Genomic DNA, 17233 nt, shown 5'->3' on the forward strand with positions numbered 1-17233 from the left:
GTTTCTTTCTGATTCTTAAAGCTACAGTAAGCATAGTCCTAATGCGTACCCAGCCTATTGCTGTGAGTCACTGGATACTTAAACCCCCTCCACCCAGTAGGAGGTGCCTGAGAAACACTTTTTTACAGTCTGTTCTGTGCCAGGTCCTGTCCTACTCTAGTCTGTCCGCCACCCTTGGGGCTGAGTACCCAGGGCCTCTACCTGTACCTGTGAATTCTAGTCAGTTTCTGCCACCCTGGGGGCTGAGTTCCCAGGCTCATTCCTGTATCTTATTCCTGGTTCAGATCCTGTCTGAACAGTGTCCTAGTTCGTTACTTGTTTGTCTCTATGCCTGTATCTTCCCTCTTTCCTGAAGTATCTGCACCTGCACCTAACTCCAACTCGTTGTCTCTGTACTTCTGTTTGTGAGTCTTGTGTCCACTCGCTACTTCATTGTAAGTACCTTGTGTGTATCTGGTTCTGCTCGTTCTGTTTCATTCCCTCTGTATCTATCTACTGTGTTCCAGCTATCTTCTTGTGTATTCCAGTCTGTTCAATGTGAACAGAGCCCTGTCCTGTTCACCGCATCTGCGGTTTTGCTCTGCTTTGCTTGCTCACCGCATCTACGAGTTTTGCTCTGCTTTGCTAGTTCACCGCATCTGCAGTTTTGCTCTGCTTTGCTTGTTCACCGCATCTGCGAGTTTTGCTCCGCTTTGCTTGTTCACCGCATCTGTGGGTTTTGCTCTGCTTTGCTAGTTTATCGCATCTGCGGTTTTGCTCTGCTTTGCTTGTTCACTGCATCTGCGGGTTTTGCTTTGCTTGTTCACTGCATCTGCGGTTTTGCTCTGCTTTGCTTGTTCACCGCATCTGCGGGTTTTGCTCTGCTTTTCTTGTTTACCGCATCTACGGTTTTGCTCTGCTTTGCTTGTTCACTGCATCTGCGGGTTTTGCTCTGCTTTGCGTGTTCACTGCATCTGTGGTTTTGCTATGATTTGCTTGTTCACCGCATCTGCGCGTTTTGCTCTACTTTGCTAGTTCACTGCATCTGTGGGTTTTGCTCTGCTTTGCTGGTTCACCGCATCTGCGGGTTTTGGTCCGCTCTGCTTTTCTACCACACCTGCGGCTCTGTTCCTGTATCCCAGTTTGTACTGGTTCCTATCCTGCCTACATTTCTACTTGCCAGTACCAGCCTGTCTGCATGTCAGCCGGTCCTCCCTGCGCCCACCTGTCTGCACGCCAGCCGTGCCTGCCAGTGCCCACCTGTCTGCATACCAGCTGTGATTTCAATATCCACCTGTCTGCATACCAGGCATGCCTGCCAGTACCCACCAGTCAATATGCTAGTTTAACCTGCCTGTTCCTGCATTCCCCGGTGTGGGTCAACAGCTATGACCGGGGTCTGACCTGGAGTAGCACCTGTTCCCTCTGCTTGGTTTCTCCCTGGTTCACGGAGTAGACTGAACCGCCATGTGACCTTGGTCAGATTGGGTTGATACTTAGTTACGCCCCTCCAGGCACTCCTCGGTTCATGGTATAGTGGGATCACTATTCACGCTCATGCCAGTCTGCCCGGGCGTGTGTGCAACAGTTTGCTCAGGCCATGGTTCCCGTTGAGCTCCACGGCCCTTCGCTCTCAGAGACATTTGAATCCTTGTCTGGTGAATATGTGCACTTAGAAATTTTTTTTTCTCAAGCTGAGGTTCATGCGATTTACGCACCAGCCCAAATGGATCTATCAGCACTCATTCCTGCGGATCCTCCACGGTACTATGGGGATCCAAAACGAAGCCGTGCATTTGTGGAGCAATGCATGCTGCATTTCAAATTCAATGTCCACTGTTTTCCAACTGATAGGGTTAAAGTAGCATTCATAATGTCCTACCTAGCGGGTGATGCCTTGAAATGGATCACCCCTCTATGGGAAGCATGGGATCCTGTCGTCTCTGACCTGCAGGCCTTACTGGTGGCCTTTCTAATGGTCTTCGATGACCCTAATCCTGAGGCTTCTGCTAAAGCTTCCCTTCCCAATATCCTGGAGCAGCCCCGATGGGTGATGTGTGTAGGCAGCCTACCAGTTCTCCAGCCTGAAGAGACTGCTGCCTACACAGAATCCACACAGGTTGACAATGCTCCACAGAATACTTCCCTTCCCAGCCTCAAGAGGCAGCCAGACGTTCAAGGCATAGAGGTTAACCGTTACGTCAGGTTCTGTCCTCCCAAAGACATCCTGTTCCCCAGCCTGTAGAGGCAGCTATCCGCACAGAATCCATGAAGGATGACTATGTTTGTCAGGCAAAGCAGAGGCCAGAACTCAGTCACAAAATCGGATTGCGGTCCCGCTGTGGTTGTTTGGGACCCCCTGACGGTCTTTGTCCAGTGAAGGTTGGAGAATCCCAAGACATTAGGCATGTGGGAGAGGCTGCCCTTGGAGTTAGTGTTTCCTCTCCACAGATGACCATGACTGTCTCCATGGCAAGTGAAGGCCTCAGATTAACCGGAAGTTTCAGGCTTAAAGCCTTGAAGAGTCAGTGTCTGATTCCCGTCCGACAACTCCAGAAGCCGGTTTGGGCAATGTCTGCGGAAGGACGAGCCCTACTCAGAAACAGTCAAAATATGTCTGTACAAATTAAGCTCCAGATTGGAACATTACACATGAAGAAGTTTACATTTCAGGTGCTGTCTGGTTTACCCACAGGTCATCCAGAGCCGAGAGATCTAGTGCCTGCTCATGTCTGGAGATCCTGCACGGTGTTTCCTGGGGGACTGCTGAGGTGCAAGGGGTGTCCTGTCCCCATATCTTCAGGACAGTCAGCAGTTTCTTCATCTTCTTCACCAGATTTGCTAGTCGCTGACTCGCTGTGCGCTGTAGTCTCAAAAGGAAGGGAAGCGGAGGCATTGTCCCCACACAGTCTCGACGATTGTACCAATGATCTGGCTTTAGGCACCGCCCCGCCTCGCAGATGTGTCATCTCAGAAACCAGACTGAAGTTGGTCCCTAAGCAAGGATCCTCCATCTCTAACAAATCTGGCAATAAGTCCATCAAGGCGGTGGCTACCTCCAAGTCTCTACATCCCTCCAACCAGGCTGAGGACCTTCAGTCATCACCTTAATCCTCCAGGGTGCTATCTGATAACAAATGGAGAGAGACTTTTCTGCACCCTTTACCTGGTACTCCGCCCACTTCATCCAGTAAGCTTGGCTAACTGTACATCAAGGCGGTGGTTACCCCCGCGTCTCTGCACCCCTCCGACCAGGCGGAGGACTTCCAGTTGACTCCTGAATCCCCCGGAGAGCTACCTGATAACAAATGGAGAGAGACTTTTTTGCACCCTGTAGCTGGTACTTTGTCCACTTCATCCAGTAAGCTTGGCAAAGTGTACGTCATAGCGGTGGTTAACCCCAAGTCTCTGCACCCCTCCAACCTGGTGGAGGACCTCCAGTTGTCCCGTGAATCCTTTAGGGTACTACCCGATATTAACAATTTCCTGTGTTCTGTTCCTGGCACTTCATCCACTTCCTCTGTTGCTGAGGATGGCTCGATGGGAGGTAGCATCCTAGTCACCAAGATGGTGAGACCAGTTTCGTTCCCTCTACTGAACAGAAGAGGTAATCTTCTTGAAGAGAAGGATCGGCCTCCAAATTCTTTGCAGGAAATCCTTGCTGGCTTGAAGAAGAGGGGGCGTAAAGGGGGGGTACTGTAACATCCCTGGCGGCGTGCTTGCATGGCTTACCATCTCCCACCATGCAAGACCGCAATCTTACCTTTCAGGCCAGGCTGCACTTTTGCTCCAGTACCTGCTGTTTGTATGTCTCTAGTCTGCTGGCTTAGGGCATCGGCGCTGTTGCTTTCTGATTCTTAAAGATACAATGTGCGTAGTCCTAATGCGTCCCCAGCCTATTGCTGTGAGTCACTGGATACTTAAACCTCCTCCACCCAGTAGGAGGTGCCTGAGCAACACTTTCTTACAGTCTGTTCTGTGCAACTGTGAGTTGCCAGGTCCTGTCCTACTCTAGTCTGTCCACCACCCTGGGGGCTGAGTACCCAGGGCCTCTACCTGTACCTGTGAATTCTAGTCAGTTTCTGCCACCCTGGGTGCTGAGTTCCCAGGCTTGTTCCTGTATCTTGTTCCTGGTTTAGATCGTGTCTGAACAGTGTCCTAGTCCGTTACTTGTTTGTCTCTGTCTGTATATTCCCTCTTTCCTGCAGTATCTGAACCTGCACCTAACTCCAACTCATTGTCTCTGTACTTCTGTTTATGAGTCTTGTGTCCACTCGCTACTTCATTGTAAGTACCTTGTGTGTATCTGGTTCCCGGCGTTCTGTTTCCCTCTCTCTGTATCTATCACCTGTGTTCCATCTATCTTCTTGTGTATTACAGTCTGTTCTATGTGAACAGAGCCCTGTACTGTTCACCGCATCTGCGGTTTTGCTCTGCTTTGCTTGTTCACCGCATCTGCGGGTTTTGCTCTGCTTTGCTAGTTCAATGCATCTGTGGTTTTGCTCTGCTTTGCTGGTTCACCGCATCTGCGGGTTTTGCTCTGCTTTGCTTGTTCACCGCATCTGTGGGTTTTGCTCCGCTCTGCTTGTCTACCGCACCTGCGGCTCTGTTCCTGTATCCCAGTCTGTACTGGTCCCTATCCTGCCTGTACCAGCATGTCTGCATGTCAGCCATGCCTGTGCCCACCTGTCTGAATGCCAGCCATGCCTGCCAGTGCCCACCTGTGTGCATACTAGCTGTTCCTGTCAATATCCACCTGTCTGCATACCAGCCGTGCCTGCCACTATCCACCAGTCAATATGCCAGTTTAACCTGCATTCTCCGGTGTGGGTCAACAGCTGTAACCTGGGTCTGACCTGGAGTAGCACCTGGTCCCTCCCTGGTTCACGGAGTCGACTGAGCCGCCGTGTGACCTTGGTTGGATCGGGTTGATACTTAGTTACGCCCCTCCAGGCAATCCTCAGTTCATGGTACAGTGGGATCACTAATCACGCTCACGCCAGTCTGCTCGGGCTTGTGCGCAACACTAATTATGACATCTCTGACAGAACTGATTCCTGACAGGAATAACTGTTGGTCCTCTCTTGTTCAAACCCCTCCCCCTTTTTTAACTGGACCAATCAGCAAGCGTCTCCACTGGCCACTGGCAAACTTTTCCCTTCACCAATGAACTGCCGTATTCACCCACTAATAATGTACACTAAACTTCCTATACTCTAAACTATACCATATCCTCTATATACTAATAGGCCACCACTGCCTATCAATTCATAACTAAACACTAGGAAAATAACAATATACATTTCACTAGAGATCCATAAACAACACAAACTGTTTGGTATGGGAGAGGCGCATGACATCCTCTGTCACCCCCTTACACAGTGTCACCCCACACCATATTCCCAGGAAAAGGAACGGTTTACATTCCCTTATGAAGATGTTCCATTACCCTCATGCCACAGCTCTCATAAACAATCATTGTGCAGATCAAGATGGCAATAGAAGCTAGAATCGAGGACTATTCTCTTTACCAATGACTGCCTCTTTTATCTTGGATGCAATGATCAGTGGAGATTGGGTTGGAAAGCATATAAACAATGACACAAAGAGGCCTTCACAAATGAATGTCACATTAGTTCTTCTCCTGGGATTATGTATGGGGTGCCATAATGTACTATAGCCAGACCACACTAGTCCACAATTCAGGTACACAAACAGCTTGGAATTAAATAGACTTGTTTGTAAAACAAGTGGTCCCAGCCAGGAGCAATTTTTCAACATGACAACCCCAGGCTGCATGTTGCTGTTGGTACAGTAAGCAGGCTGTGTGGCCTAAACATGCTCCCGTGGCTGCAGCGTCTGTGGATTTGTCTCCCATCGATCACATCAAAGATGTCATTAGTCGTTAATTGCACAAAGAGCTGCCAGCAGTGGATTTTGATGATTTGCCCAAGTACACTCAGTGGCAGAACCTTCCTCAGATGTTGATAGCAGTCAAGCTTTATAACTGCATATATTTCTGTGTGTGGAGCTTATATTCAATATTGAAGAAATTGAGATGTTTTCAAAAGTTTGTTTCCATTTTTTTCAGCATGTTTATACCATCATAAGGGTTGTCTATGTTTGAAATGAAAATCTGCTGTAACTTTATGTGACCTCAGACCTCTAAATCCTTACAGTGTGCGCACCTCAAGCTGTCAGGATTTGCAGGTGCCGGCAGTGAGAGCAGGCTGTCATGTGACTGCAAGTATGCAAGTATGCAATTTCACATTCTGACCATATATGCACAGCCTCATTCAAGACAAATATTTATTCGGGTTATCGCGGATATGCAAATCGCATACTTGCGGTAACATGATCACCTGCTCTCGCTCTTGGCATCAGAGAATCCTGACCGCATAGTCGTGCGCACACTGTGAGGGTTCAAAAGTCTGCAGTCATATACAGTGACAGCAGACTTTCATCTCAAACCTGGACAATCCCTTTATCCATGTCTATTGAGTTTAATAATTCCACAATTTTTCCTCCTCGGTGTTGCAATTTCAAATTTTCAGGAATTTACAGGATGATTATAAAAGATTGATTGGGTTTCAAAGAGGTATATTTTAAAATGTATTTCATGTACAATAGTGAATGTCACACTGTAATGAACATAAACTCTCCAAGTTTAGCAAATGATGTTTAGAAAAGTTCTAGGTTCTCCTTTTGTCACACAGTCTATGCAGTAATCCTGTTTGACCCAAACACACTGGAGAATGTCCCCGTCGATGGTCATTGGAGCGGCGGTAATGTGGTCCTTGAGCTCATCCAGTGTTGCTGGAAAAGGCGGCACATAAATAATGTCTTTGATGTATCCCCAAAGGAAGAAGTCACACACTGTCAGATTGGGAGACCTGGGGGTCACTTTCAAACTGTCTTCGGAACGTTCACTGCATAAAAATTGAATTACACTTCTCATAATCTAAAACACCAAACTATTTCTCTTGCATGGTCACCATTTTGGGATCTGATGCCGCCCTGCCACCTAATGAGTCACAAGCGAATCTGCACTTGTGAGTTACAAGATATGACCTTTTGATATGTTATTATTACAAATGGGTGAAATTTACATCTTTGTAGTTAGTAATAGGAATGCAAAACCCGATGAAGCTTTTATAATCATCCAGTATATAGAAAATCAAATGACCTAAGTCATTTTATTCTTTAATTATTTAAATTGCTTTCAACATTTTCAACAAAGACCAATTCAAATTTTAGAATAGGGATGAGCAGACCGCTGGAAGTTCGGGTTCTTGTACCCAAGCCGAACTTTATGTTAATATTAAGTCGGCTACTGTTCGGTTACCGAAACTTAAACCAGAAACTAAACCCCATTGAAAATAAAGATCTCAGCTGATTTCTCTCTTCGAACCAACACGGACTTACCCCCAGACTTGAACACTGTGACGTGTTCGCCGTTCTTTCCCGTACAGTGAATATCCAGTAAGAACTCCAAGCATTTCAAGTCGGGTTCTCCCATCTCCATTTTAAATAAAGCATAATCTGCACCAACAGCAGCAAATGAGAATAGTTGATGCCACATCACAAGGATACACTATCACTTACTAATCTATCTGTACCCTTTGACCCTCAGAAAAAAGGAGCCACAATTCTAATTAAGGGCTCCCCACCAGCTACTGCACAGTTGCCTTAATTTGAATGAAGTTCTAAGGCAAAATCAGGTGGTCAACATGGAGACACATTTTGGTTAGTACTACCATAACTTTACCTACGGACTCCATCCCTTTTATTTGTGGATTGTATGCCTTGTGTGAAGGGTCCTGTCTTATTTTATCCCGGCCTGTAACTCATTTATTCATTTTTTGTTAGATTTAATATTCTTTGTTATGTACTGAAATCCTCTTTTTATACAGCACCCTGGAAATAATCATATATAAATATTTAACGCATACTTGACATATGATGGTTAGGCAAATAAATCCACAAGAATTTAAAGTAATGTACTTGTAGAAGTCTTCAGAACCCAACCAATATCTGTGGGAAAAAAATCAAAGATGTCTTCAAGGCAAAATCTAGGCAATCTATGGCACAATCTGCTGTGCAAAACCTACCAATAAGACTTCAACACCTACTTTATTTTGGGTATCTCATTGTTTCTAAGGAGTTACATGGGCTATTATATTTTGTTGTTTTTTTTTCTCCTAAATTCTTTAAGTAACACCTGCAGTGAGTACATAAACTGCTGCTGCTCCTGGGATTGCAGAGACATTTATAGCAGCAGACAATGATTCTCTTGCTGCACTTCTCATCATGCCAGAAGAGTTCGAGAATAAATTGTGAAGCCCAAGAATATAAGGAGACCGCCAAAACCTATTTTACCCAGGTTCTACTGCCTATAGAGCCGAACATCCATTTTCATCAGCCACAAAGCCCATGCCATCTCCAGTCAGGGAGAATTACCAAGTGAAGAGGTGACTGTTATGGGACCTGAGCCTGAAAGTCAAGAGTTGGGGGTCAATGAGGGGGGTCCCTATAATACACACTTGTCAAAAATGGGACACTATGCCCTCCATGATGATAACATATGACCAGATGTGACACATTATTTCCAGAGAAGTACATCCCTATTTCAATGGTATTTGGCCATCTTTACCCTCTGTACATATAAAACATGGTAGTAATGTACATGTGATTGGTTGTGATGTTAGTCAGGATGCTTTACGTTACTTTTATTCCCTCTATAAAAAACATATGGCAAAAATACACAAATAATGTAGATGATACAACGTTTTGGCTATAATAGGTCTTTTTCAATCCAGAAATACAGATAATAAAAATTCAACCATAATATATTAGACCTGGTACATCAAGAAGTGCGAAGCTACTGCTGGGACTTGTGGTTACACTGTTGAGGAGTTTTAAAAGAAAATTGTTGCTGAAGAGATTTAATTTAGGTTGTGATATTAAAGTGCACCAAAGGTTTCTGTATGAGCGCCAACATCCGTGGCAACCGGGCTCTGACATTGGACTGTGTTGTTTCCATAACTGCAACCAATTGTAGTCTAAGTAATATTATCTTGTATCTATATGTGTAAATTGTGTAATACTATTTGTTATGCTATTTCTTGCTATTTCCATTGCAATATTCACCATTTATCCTCCATAAATAAACCTGTTAAGTTTTCCAACCTCACCTCTTGTGAGTGTGTACAGTGTGTGGACAGAGGTTTCCCGAGTCGACCTATGGCAGAAGAAGACCCTCCTGCATCCTACTACAGCTCCCAGCAAGATTCAGATAGAGACACTGTGCCATATTGAGGTAAGAACTACCAGACACCCTACCCACAGAGGTGGCTTAAAGGGGTGTTACATTTATTTATAGGGACTCTTTCAGCATAGAATGATTGTTCAAACCAAGTACAGGTGCTCGGTGCTTTATGGCACAGCCATTCATTTAAGTACACCTTCCCGCTTAATTGTTTTCCCACTATTTCTTCCCTTCTTTTAGTAACAGGAAGGAAATGGAAAACAGGTAGCTGGGAATGTACACTTAAATATTTAGCCACACTGAGGGTTCACTGTCTGTGCATCAGAACGATGATAATTATGTATATCTTCTCACTTGCTCCATATTTTTATGTATCTAGCCATTTTATTACTCCTAGTCTATCTTTATTTTTCATAAATGTTGATTAGACAATATACCAATCTTAACGGTAGAGATTGGTGAATTTATAGTTCCTTGGGATCACTGCTTTTGCAGCGTTAAAGTTTTTTTTCTCTTATTGTTTAGCTTAAAGAAAATGTTTGTCCATACATGAGGCACAGGATGGGACATGCACTTTCAGTGCTTTAGGCCAAATTCAGATGTCTGTTTTTCACAGGCTGAGTACATATTAGTCTATGAGACTGTTATTTCTGGGCAGAAAATCCACTGTCAGTTCTAGGTAATGTGTATGTTAACCTTAAAAAATGGACATCTGATGACTAGGGCTAAGTTCACATGACTGTCAACAATTTACATGCTCCGGTCCCGTCTGAAAATTAGACACCTGACTATCACATGCTGCATTTTTTATCCATGCAGAACTGAGGTCCATGTGGAAAATTGGTAATTGGTCTGTATATGTCTGCAGTTCACTGAGACCCTTTGCTCAGTATTGAGTAGAAGCTAAATTTTGAGCTAGTAAAAACATGAGTCTTCTTGGGAATAATGTAACAAGTTTTTCACATCTGGATTTGGGGATCCTCTGCCATTCTTCCTTGCAGATCCCCTCTAGTTCCGTCAGGTTTGATGGTGAACGTTGGTGGACAGCTATTTTCAGGTCTCTCCAGAGATGCTCAATTGAGTGTAGGTCAGGGCTCTGGCTGGGCCAGTCAAGAATGGTCACAGATTTGTTCTGAAGCCACTCCTTTGTTATTTTAGCTGTGTGGTTAGGGTCATTGTTTTGTTGGAAGGTGAACCTTCGGCCAAGTTTGAGGTCCAGAGCACTCTGGAAGAGGTTTTCAACCAGAACATCTCTGTACTTGGCTGCATTCATGTTTCCTTCAATTGCAACCAGTCATCCTGTCCCTGCAGCTGAAAAACACCCCCATAGCTTTATGCTGCCACCACTATGTTTCACTCTTGGGATTGAATTGGGCAGGTGATGAGCAGCGTCTGGTTTTCTCCACACATACTGCTTAGAATTATCACCAAAAAGTTCTATCTTCGTCTCATCAGACCAGAGAATCTTATTTCTCATAGTCTGGGAGTACTTCATGTGTTTTTGAGCAAACTCTATGTGGGCTTACATATGTCTTGCACTGAGGAGAGGCTACCATCGGGCCACTCTGCTATAAAGGCCCGACTGGTGGAGGACTGCAGTGATAGTTGACTTTTTGGAACTTTCTCCCATATACAGTACCTTCTTCATTTCTGGAACTCAGCCACATTGATATTGGGGTTCTTCTTTACCTCTCTCACCAAGGCTCTTCACTCATGATTACTCAGTTTGGCTGGACGGCCAGGTCTAGGAAGACTTCTGGTGGTCCCAAACTTCTTCCATTTAAGGATTATGGAAGGCACTGTGCTCTTTGAGTCCTTGAGTAATGCAGAAATACTTTAGTAACCTTGGCCAGATCTGTGTCTTGCCACAATTCTGTCTCTGGGCTCCTTGGGTAGTTCCTTTGAGCTCATGATTCTCATTTGGTCTAACATGCACTGTGAGCTGTGAGGTCTTATATAGACAGGTGTGTGCCTTTCCAAATCAAGTCCTATCAGTTTAATTAAACACAGCTGGACACCAATGAAGGAGTAGCACCATCTCAAGGAGGATCACAAAGAAATGGACAGCATGTCACTTAAATATGAGTGTCTCAGCAAATGGTCTGAATACTTATGACCATGTGATATTTCAGTTTTTCTTTTTTAAGAAATTTGCAAAAAAGTCTACATTTGTTTTTTTTCAGTCAAGATGGGGTGTAGAGTGTATATTAATGAGAAAAAAATGACCTTTTTAGAATTTACCAACTGGCTGCAATGAAACAAAGAGTGAAAAATGTAAAGTGGTCTGAATACTTTCCGTACCCATTGTATAACAGTTATATAGCAAATACAAAAGGCTCATTCTGAACATCCGATTTTTACGTACGAGTGCTTTTCATGTTTTGCACTGATTGACCTCATAGCAGTAATACCTGTGGTTGTCTTTCAGATGTCCGTGATTTTTCATGGACGAAAAGGTCCAGGGAAAATTGCAGAGACATGTCTGAATGTGGGATCAAAAATGCAAGTCTATGGGTCGGAAAAAAATTTGGACTGCATTAGAATGACATCCAAGTATGGTCCGATTTTCATGGACTGTCAGAATAGAGAAGGCAGAGAAATATTTTTTCTAAATCTCTCCAGGTACATGAAAATCGGATCACATTCGAACTACACTCTGATCTAACTCTAATTAGAATAATCAGTCTCTTTTTCTCATATGTCAAAAAACTGAGGTGTGACTAAAGTCTCAATGAGATGGCTTAGCCAACTCCTTCTCTCATCCCGAACCTGATAGAGAGTTCACCAGTTGTAAGTCCAGTTTTGGTCCAGAAGCCTTATTGTTCTGGTACATGAAGTTTGTTAAATCCCCTCATTCTTGCCATAGCTTGTTTTTCTGTCACCTAGAGCAGCATTTAACACTACATCTCCCCAACAACATCAGTCCCTCCTGCCGTACCCTGACTGATCCCCCACAGCTCTTACTCCAGAATATAATGAGGTCACCATAACTGAACCTTTATAAAAATGACTCATTAGATAATAATTTGGGATCACTGCAGTAAACACCTACCTGATTAATGCAGATCTGCACAAGGTGAAATCATCTCTTGTGTGCAGCAATAATCAGAATGCAGGAACACTACAATTATCCGCAAGACGTCTCCGAAATGCTTTCACTGAGTTTAGTTTCACTTCAAAAGAAATTCAATGCCCCACCCATAATGAATCTTTTTTTTTTCAATAACTTATTGTTAACTCTTAGCTGTCTTGTGTTTTGATGCAACAATCAAAATTTCACATTTTGAAATGCTGCATTTATTCTTATTTTCTAGAACACAGGGCTTTCTAACTTAAAGTTCTTGAAATTTTTGAGGGTCTCATATAGGAAAAAACAGTAAGCAAAAACAGTCAAAATACACTTTCTCAGAAGTTTCTAAAACTTTTCTAAGGTAGTTGGTCCTATCACACATATTTATCAAATGAAGTCCCAAATTCTCCCGTGTAGGGCAATGCCAAATATTGTGTAAAGGATGATGCCAGAACCATTGCAAAAAACATGGCTCCCATTTCCACTAAATAATAAGAACGCTGTCCTGGAGATTTACAGGCAACAAAATTCATTTTTGCTCATACATCCCAGACCAGACCTCCTAAACTAATGCAAAACCCAGACCAGACCTCCTAAACTAATGCAAAACCCAGACCAGACCTCCTAAAATAATGCAAAACCCAGATCACATCTCCTAAACTAATCCAGACTATAAGAGGGGTCAGTCGAATTTTCTCCTTTGCATGCTATGGATTTTATATGTCTTGTTTAACCCACTTCATAATCCATAAAGTACTATTTTGCCATGAAACCAGTGTAATTGTATGGATTGGATTTAGGAGCAGAGCCGACTCCTCATAGGAAATGTTCTTGCTGTGTTATACATCCAGCACCTGCCTCTAACTTCAACGACTGGAGCTAACTCCGATCGCTGATGTTTAATCACTTAAATGCCAAACTTTAAATGTGGCATTTAAAAATTGCAACCCCAGTGAGATGTCCATTAGCACATACATCTCCCCTTCCCCCAGCGATGTCATCGTGAGGTTTCAATGGATTGCCATGGCAATCGATGACTTGGTGAATGCCTCATTCACATTAAACTTGGTTCTCCAGTGAAGCTAAGGCGCAGGCTTCTCTTATTGTCTTTAACTTCAAGTGCTGCAACCATCTTCCTCTGTGGCCTCCCATATAATGCTCACTCCCCTTCAATCTATCCTTAATGGCGCATTCAGATGTCTGTGGACATTGGTCCAATCACAAACTATCCATGGCTTTCCTTACTCAAGGATTACAGCCTGATAGAGATATATGAGGCTGTGACCATAGGGTTGAGAGACCTACATCTAGTCCTTTCTTGGACCAATGTACACAGACGTGTGAATGAGCCATTACTCGGCTGCCAAACTAATCCGCCTCTGCCCTCCTTACTCCTCCACATCCTCCCTCTGACAATCCTTTCATTGGCTACCAAATACCCAGTGAATCCAGCTTAAAATGCTCTCAATGACATACAAGACCGTCCATAATCAGTCTCCTCTAGACATCTCTGACCTAAACTCATGATACCTTCCCACAAATTTAGGTTCATTTCCCATGATGAATTTTTAGTGAGTTTTTGACTCTGCTGAGTTTTTGACTTTTTGCTATATAAAAAGGCCGCCTATTACAGTTCTAGAAAAATGGGTGGGATTTACAGAAGCCTCATGCCCACTGTCTATAAACTGAACTGAAGAGCGTTTTTGATATACTCAGAATGCCAATTTCTCTGGCGAATAAGCTGAGATTTGTGTGTTGATTTTTCCCCAATAGATTTGTATCAGATATCCCCACCTAGACCTGTGGCAGGTCGAATGTGCAGTGCAGCAAAGTTGGCTTACAGTTGCCATTAAGAGTGAAGAACGGAGCAACAAGACTTGAGTGAGGTACCGAGTAACCAGACCCAAGTGAAAAGCTAAGTGACCAGAAGCGGAGACGAGAGACAAGACCTGGGAGATCTGAGTTGAGTGAGCAGGGCCAGGTCTGAGCCAGAAGACCCGACCACAGAAGAGGGACATTCTTGTGAGCCGCAGCTTCCGATGTAGAGGTATGATGCAAACATGTTTGGGCCGTGCTTCAGGGGACGAAGGCGGCCAGCGTGACAGGTGTGCAAAATGACTTATCGATATGGGATTTGCTGCCCAGCATCATAAACTCCCGTTGGGGCCTGTACAACAGTCGGTATTACTTAGAATGTGACAGAGGTAATACGGAGATGGGCCCAATAGTATTGTGACACACTTCAGGTGGATTTTTTAGGTTCAACACACCACTAACAATAATAGTTGTCAACTTGTATTAACAGAATAATAATTTGTTAATAGAATTGTCTTAATACCCAGTGTAACCGAATTGTTGTATTCGCACTGTATAATTATTTACTGTAATACTACTATTTGTTTTGATTTTGCGTCATGGGCACCACACATACCGTATCTGTATTAAACAAATAGGTATCTGTTGGTTAAGTTACCACTTTGTCATCTATCTCTGCCAGTTCACATGAGGAGTTGGATATCACCTGAATGATCAATACATGGGTAGCAGCACGGTGGCTCAGTGGTTAGCACTGTTGGTTTGCATTGCTGGGGTCCTGGGTTCAAATCCCACCAGGAACAACATCTGCAAGGAGTTTGTATGTTTTCCCCATGTTTGCATTGGTTTCTTCTGATTTCCTCCCACACTCCAAAGACATACTGATAGGGAATGTAGATTATGAGCCCCAGTGGGAACAGTGATAATAATGTCATTAAAGTGCTGTGGAATATGATGGTGATATATAAGCAAAGCATAATAATAATGTTTTGTCCTATTCAATTGCATGCATTATATGGAACAAGTTGGTCAATGGACAACACTATTCTAGCATGAACACAGAGGTCAATTATTCCTATAAGAAAGTCTGAGCAGAATTTACAATGCATTTATAGTCAAACATTGTGCAATCGAAATAATAAAAAATATGGCCCTCCCTATAAATTCACAACATTTTTTTTCTCTTTATTCATCTCCAGTTTCCAAGAGCCTTAATCGTGCTGACCTGGAGAATCATGTAATGGGGTCATGTCTACAGTAAAGTTGAAAAAACAACCCCAATAGTGTGGGGGTTGTTTTATCATTTCATCCCAGTTGGAATTTTTTCTTGTTTTTCAGTAGATTATACAATAAATGAATGGTGTCATTTAAAATGGTGGAACTCATGGTGGAAAACAACAAGTCCTCATACATCTTTAAGGACTGGAAAATAAAACTAAGTTATGGCTTTTGAAAAGAAAATAAGTTAGCAATTGCTATCAGTTTATACAGTACATGTCGGAATAGTATATATCCAGCTCTTTATAAAAGAGGAAATACTATTTATGGTTTTAGCATAATTGCAAAATTTGCACTATCAACGAGTGGAAAAAATCTCTGCAGTGAGCCAAGGATGTGCTTGGGCAATGTATGTATCACTGTTTTTCACTCTCAGAGATTTTTGTTACTAGAGCCATAGAAAATGTCACTTTTACAATTATGCCACACCAATAGTTTTTTTTCTCTGTTTTACAAATAGTAGGGCACATACCTATAGCCTTTACCTTAAAAAAATAAGTGAAAATCGGCCGGATATGCACAGCATTTTCCATCTGGATTATCACTGCTTAATGACCTTAATAGTGCATTGCAAAAGTAACATGGTTTCATAGTTGTTATAGGATTTTACATTACTGGACAACCCCTTATTAATGCCCCCCAGGGTGCTGTGCAAGATAATAAAAAAAAGCACTTACATCCTGGGCTGTCACCGCTACTATACTCTAGTGACATAGGCCGCATCGCATCTTATGGCCTGCAGCGAATACTGTATGTGGAATATTGTGCATTGCCAGGTGTGAAGGAATTCCTTTTAATGTATTAAAATAAATACCTGAATCAATGTTCCATCACAGAATCTAGTACTCATAACCTATATTATTATATATTTCTAGAAAGGAATCTGGGACTTTCCTTAACTTCTTTATTCTCCAATATGATGGCTGATAGCTAAGGGTCGGCTGCAGGGACCACCGGTGATCCTCAGAAATGGGCTCTGGAATCCAGAATTGAGATCTGCAGCCCCATCTTGCTTGAACCCATGGCTTTCACTCCATTATTTGTCTATGAGATTGCTGGACAAAGTCGAGTGCAGCACTCTGGTTTCTCCGACAGTCTCATTGACAGTGAAAGAAACAGACAAAACATGTGCACCTGTGCTCCATTTAAGAGCCCATCCTTAAAATCATTGGGGTCCCAGAGGTTGGACCCCCAGCAATCAGCATGTTGTTTCCTATCCTTTGGATGGAGGAGAGCTTAAAATTGTCTTTTAACTAATTGGTCATCACGACATCCTGTGGCACAGATCAAAATATTATATATTTGGCCAACATTTTTCTTCATTTATATGGGCTGAGAAGAGGTTAAATACAATAAAATATAATTCACCTCTCACTTTTCCTTGTTGCTGCAGCTCAATGCTGGTACTGCGCTTGCTCATTGAGCCCTGGCTCCCATTTTCTCTTCACCGACGCTGCCTTGACCTCGACACATGTGTAATGACTTAAAGCATCTGGTCATGGCATAGCATGAATCGAGGCCTAGTCAGAGCTGGAAGTGCCAAATGAAGAGAAGACTGATGCTGAAGCTTGGGGACAAGCGGAGGACCATTAGAAAGTAGGGGTAGTAAGTAGTGATGAACGAGCATGCTCGTTACTCGAGATTTACGAGCATGCTCGGATATTTTCCGAGTATCTTCAGTGTGTTCTGGTGTAATGTTTTAGTCACTCTGTGTTCATGATTTATGACTGTTTGACAGCTTTAATACATGTGAGGAATGTATTGGCCAAATTTAAGTGAATTTTGAATTACATCAGATTTGCTCATCTCTTCTGAATACACAC

At 43.2% G+C, this 17233-nt stretch overlaps 1 protein-coding gene across 2 annotated transcripts in view; it reads right to left on the reverse strand.

Annotated features, from left to right (window-relative positions):
• The window catches only part of LOC141257934 (uncharacterized), a 78832-nt gene extending 66403 nt beyond the window's left edge, over positions 1-12429 (reverse strand). Inside the window, exon 1 of one of the 2 annotated variants that reach the window (XM_073672936.1) lies at positions 12300-12429. The gene's annotated coding sequence lies outside the window, so the exon portion shown is untranslated. The remainder of the gene's footprint in view (positions 1-12299) is intronic. The other variant, XM_073672935.1, reaches the window with a different exon arrangement.
• Positions 12430-17233: the final 4804 nt, after the last annotated feature.

Source organism: Phyllobates terribilis, unplaced genomic scaffold, assembly GCF_046119375.1.
Source record: "Phyllobates terribilis strain yellow unplaced genomic scaffold, ASM4611937v1 Scaffold_3__8_contigs__length_932513732, whole genome shotgun sequence".
Classification (NCBI taxonomy): Eukaryota; Metazoa; Chordata; class Amphibia; order Anura; family Dendrobatidae; genus Phyllobates; species Phyllobates terribilis.